Source organism: Xenopus laevis, chromosome 9_10L (genome assembly GCF_017654675.1).
Source record: "Xenopus laevis strain J_2021 chromosome 9_10L, Xenopus_laevis_v10.1, whole genome shotgun sequence".
NCBI lineage: Eukaryota > Metazoa > Chordata > Amphibia > Anura > Pipidae > Xenopus > Xenopus laevis.
Window position 1 is genome coordinate 125,543,719 of NC_054387.1, and position 5,884 is coordinate 125,549,602.

Here is a 5,884-nt window from a genome sequence, read left to right on the forward strand (position 1 = left end):
TAGAAGAAAAGAACTTTCATTTGAAGCAACGTAGGGGGTTCTTCACAGTCAGGACAGTGAGGTTGTGGAATGCACTGCCGGGTGATGTTGTGATGCTGATTCAGTTAATGACTATAAGAGGGACTTGGATGATTTTTTGGACAGACATAATATTAAAGGCTATTGTGATACTAAACTCTATAGTTAATATAGGTATGGGTATATAGAATTTAATTAAAAGTAGGGAGGGGTGTGTGTATGGATGCTGGGTTTTCATTTGGAGGGGTTGAACTTGATGGACTTTGTCTTTTTTCAACCCAATTTAACTATGTAACTAACTATGTAACTATGTAATGGGAGAAGTCCCTATGGTTTCTTGATGTGCGCTGGGTTTCGTGCAATGCCCCGAAGTTTTCTGAATTTTCTGGCAAAAAAGCATAAGAAATCAGAGTTTTCGGTGAAAAACCCGAAAAAAGAGTGAAATTCGGAGGAAAAATCTGAAAAAATTGTGAAAATCAAATTTTTCCCCGCAAAGCAAATTTTTGGGAAAATGTAATAATAAATACGCATTAAAAACCTCAGCGCAGTTGATGGGAGTTTGTAGCAGAAAATATTGAGATAAATTTGGACTTTGATAAATAACCCCCCACAGTATAGAATGGCTGATTATAAGCAACTTTTCAATTGGTCTTCGCTATTTATTTTTTAATTATATGCCTTCTTCTTTTCACTCTTTTCATCTTTCAAATGGGGGTCACTGACCCCATCTAAAAACAAATGCTCTGTAAGGCTACAAATGTATTGTTATTGTTAGAAAGGCCTGAATAGAAAGATGAGGAATAACAAGTAGCAATAACTAGGGATAAACCGAATCCACTATTTTGGATTCGGCCGAACCCCCAAATCCTTTGCGAGAGATTCAGCCAAATACCAAACCAAATCCGAATCCTGATTTGCATATGCAAAATAGGGGTGGAAAGGGGAAAACATTTTTTACTTCCTTGTTTCGTGACTAAACGCACTTTCCCTCCCCGTCCCTAATTTGCATATACAAATTATTATTCGGATTTCTTATTTCAAATTCTTTCCCGAAACACGTAAGGCAATGTGGATCCATCCACTGTTGGAATAAATTCTCTTTATTCGTTTTATCCGGAGTGCCGCCTATCTGTTTCTATAAGGCTTAGTTGGGACGCTGGTGGCTGAGCACCCGGTACTGGAGTGGAACTGAGTGGAGAAAGAAAACCCACGAGGGGTGAGTCTGGAGCGGCTATCATTCTTGATAGGATTTGGTTCGGCCAGGCAGAAGGATACGGCCAAATCCTGCTCAAAAAGGCCGAATTCCGAACCGAATCCTGCTGAAAAATGACGAATCCCTAACCAAATTCTGCTGAAAAACGCAGAATTCCCGACCGAATCCTGCTGAAAAAGGCTGAATCCCGAACTAAACCCTCTTGAAAAAGGCCTAATCCCGAACCAGATCCTTGTCAAAAAGGCTGAATCCCGAACCAAATCCTGCTGAAAAAGGCAGAATGGTGACAGTGAGATTATAAATGGGGCTGCTTTGGTTAAAGGGGTTGTTCACCTTCCAAACACTTTTTTTCAGTTCAGTTGTTTTCAGATGGTTCTCCAGAAAAAAAAGACTTTCTACAATTACTTTCCATTACTTATTTTGTACTGTTTTTCCAAAATCTAAGTGAAGTTGAATGTCCATGTCAGTGATGTGCGGGTTGGGAATTTCTCGACCCGCACCCGACCGTAACCCGCCCACTCCCTACCTGCACCTGACCGCGCCCGCTGTTCCCCTTTATTTATAGACACGTGTCCGCCCCGCAGTGACGTCACACAAGGGGCGGGGCAGGCGGAAGTCTATAAATTCCGGTGCCGGAAGCCGGCAGTACTAGGTCGCGGGCGAGGAGAGCAGGAGAAGAGCTCAACCCGCCCGCGACCCGAGCATTTTGTCCAGGGGCCTCGGGTCGGCCCGCACATCACTAGTCCATGTCTCTGGTGTTTGAGTCTGGCAGCTCAGTAATTCAGGTGCAGATTCTGAACTGTTACAATTTTACAACATTTAGTTGATACATATCTCAGCAGCTGGAGTCCTGCACGGGTCCATTTTTTGGAACCCATACCCGACCCCAACCTGCAATCCGCATTCTTACCCGCTTGGACCCGCTTCCCGACCCGCAAGTACCTTATCTGTAACCCGGACCCGCGACCCGCTGACCATCAAGAATCAGGAAGTGCTGTCGTAAACCGGGAGTGACATCATCGGAAGTAGGCGTGATCAGAAAAAAGGAGTAAAAATCGCTATTGAGAAGACCCGCGGCCCGACCCGCTGAACCGCCGACCCACGTCGATAGCCGCAGCCGGAACTTCCACCCGCAACCTGCAGGGTACCGTAGGTTTTTGTGGGTAACCTGTGGGTACCCGACCCGCTGCAGGACTCTATCAGCAGCATCTCTGGAGTATTAGCAACTATTGTATCAATTCTAACAGCTGCCTGTAATGAAACCCAGAGATTCTGCTCAGCAGGGACAAAGATAAGAAATGTATCAACTACCGGTAAATGTATCAATTTAGAACAGTTTACAAATAGAACAGTCGGCGACCCCCCCCCCCCTCCCAGAGCTGCTTTAGAAGGTGAAAAAAAGACACTTTACACTTCAATATTAGAAAAACAGTGACACATAGAAAATGGAAAGTAATTATTTCTGGTGATCAATCTGAAACCAACTAGTTGTTTGAAGGTAAACAACCCCCTTTAAACCTGACAACTCGTTTATACATAAAAGCTGTTCAAAGACGCTTTGTGGGCAATTGGGCAGCAGAGAAGTCTGGTGAGGGAAATGAGCGATAGTCTTGATTATATATATAAGCACAATATGGAGAGAGGGCAAGGAGTGGGATAAAGTCAGTATATATATATATATATATATATATATATATATATATATATATATATATATATATATAAGGTCCCAATGAGAATTAGAAGTGGATAAAGATAGAATGGATACAGTATATCACTATGTGGATGGTGCTGTATAAGGAATTATTAGGTTATGTGAGGAGCTTGTCATAAATATATATATATGTGTGTGTCCTTTAATGATTGAGCTGTGCCATGTGATACCTGCCAGCAATGAAATGTAATTACACACAGTCATTTAAGGTGCGAGTCTGTAGAACCAATGAGAGATCACAATGGCTGGTTCATGCCACGGGCAAACTCAACAGAAAGGACAATTTTGGAGCGTTTGTCTAAATACATTTTAAAACTGATAAAGAATACAGGTATGAGACCTGTTATCCAGAATGCTCGGGACCTTGGGTATTCTCATATAACGCTTCTTTCCGTAATTTGGATCTTCGCACCTTAAGCCTACTAGAAATTAATTTAAACATTAAATAAACCCAATAGGCTGGTTTTGCTTCCAATAAGGATTAATTATATCTTAGTTGGGATCAAGTACAAGCTACTGTTTTATTATTACACAGAAAAAGGAAATCATTTTTAGAAATGTGGATTATTTGATTATAATGGAGTCTATGGGAGGGGGCCTTCTGGATAATGGGTTTCCGGGTCTCAGGATCTTCTCAGGATCTTTTCCGGTATACAGGATCTCATACCTGTATATGAAGGGTTCACAATGGCTTACAGTATATCCTAGTGGGACTGATGCGGAAAATAGATTGTAAGCTTCACTGGCACAGGGACTGAGCCAGTCATATTTGTAATGCGCTGCAGAAAAAAATCACTTACTAATAATAATAATAATGATGTTTAGAACTATCGGTCTCTCTCTCTCTCTCTCTCTCTCTCTCTCTCTCTCTCTCTCTCTCTCTCTCTCTCTCTCTCTCTCTCTCTCTCTATATATGATATGATAATAATAATGATGTTTACAACCATCATACTCTCTCTCTCTCTCTCTCTCTCTCTCTCTCTCTTTCTCTTTCTCTCTCTCTCTCTCTCTCTCTCTCTCTCTTTTCTTTCTCTCTTTCTATTTCTCTCGTTCTATATATATACTGTGTGTGTGTGTGTGTGTGTGTGTGTGTGTATATATATATATATATATATATATATATATATATATATATATTATATATATATATATATATATAGCTATGGGACCTGTTATCCAGAATGCTCAGGACCTCAGGTTTTTTGGATACGGTATATTTCCATAATTTGGATCTTCAAAAAGACCAACCAAAATTAAGCTTTTTTTTTTTTTTTTTTGATTGAATAGGGCCGGATTCCAACCATATGAATCGAAGGAATAGCGCATTCGATTGAATTTGATTTGAAGTTTTTTTTTCAAAAAAAAATAAAAATAGATTTTTCAAAGTTCACCAATTGACAGTACATTTTTTTTTCAATTTCGAATCGAATTTGGACTGTTCCCTAGTCGAAGTACCCAAAAAATATCTTGAAATTCCAATTTTTTTTCATTCGAAAATTAATTTCGACCTTTGATAAATCTGCCCCTAAGTCCACTAGAAAATCATGAAAACATTAAATAAACCCAATAGGCTGGTTTTGCTTCCAATAAGGATTAATTATATCTTAGTTGGTATCAAGTACAAGCTACTGTTTTATTATTACACAGAAAAAGGAAATCATTTTTAAAAATTTGGATTATTTGATTATAATGCAATCTATGGGAGACAACTTTTCCGTAATTCAGAGCTTTCTGGATAATGGGTTTCTGGATAACTGTACTAGTAATTATCCAGGTACTTTAGGGCTGTGCAGAGGAGCTGACGATCTTGGATTATATTATTCCATCTGCTGAGTGTCACTGGCACTGCACATGCTCAGTGTGCTCTGGGCTGCTGTTGAGATGAGAGGCCGCCAATCATCCAGCAATCGGCCATATAAATTGATCCTCTAGAGATGACTATTAAATTCTGCTGCAGAGTGCACTGGTTTCTGAGCTGCCATGTAATGTATATCTCAATTAAAGGGGTTGTTCACCTTTTAGTATGATGTAAATAGTGAAATTCTGAGACAATTTGCAATTGTTTTTCATTTTTATTATTTGTGGTTTTTGAGTTATTTAGCTTTTTATTCAGCGGCTCTCCAGTTTGTAATTTCAGCAATCTGGTTTGTAGGGTCCAAATGTTCCTAGCAACCATGCACTGATTTGAATAAGAGACTGGAATATTAATAGGAGAGGCCTGAATAGAAAAAAATTTGCAATAACAATACATTTGTAGCCTTACAGAGCATTTGTTTTTTTTAGATGGGGTCAGTGACCCCCCCCCATTTGAAAGCTGGAAAGAGTCAGAAGAAGAAGGGAAATAATTTAAAAACTATAAAAAATAAATAATGAAGACCAATTGAAAAGTTGCTTGGAATTAGCCATTCTATAACATACTAAATGTTAACTTTGTAATAACCGGTACTATGGCATTTATATTGTAAATATACAGTATTTTATGGGTCAGACTCTCAGCACCAGTAACTGACAGCAGCAGCAGAAGAATAGTATTTGAGAATATAGGATTGTGCTCAGTGCAGCGACTATACTGTGTATAAGAGCAGAAAACACTGATCTGCTGAAAGGTCAAGGCTGATAAAGTACAGTAAGTAGGTCAGGTGGTGCAGGATTCTTATCTTCTCATTGTGAGATATAACATTGTGATAGTTCTATGACACACCTGAGTATGAGGGCGCAGATAGTCGTGCAGTTGTGGCCCTGTAGAGCCTCGAGGCTGCCTGTAGGACAGAGACAGACAGAGAGAGAGAGAGATGCATGTGTGTGTCGAGTTCAGGAGACAAGTGGGAATAGACGTCCCATCTCCTGGTACAGTGTAACCCATAGGCCTCCTCCCTAGCAGCCACACCTGGGATCTGTGTACGTTACCTAGGGAGGAGGAGTTTGGAGGGAGGTGGGGA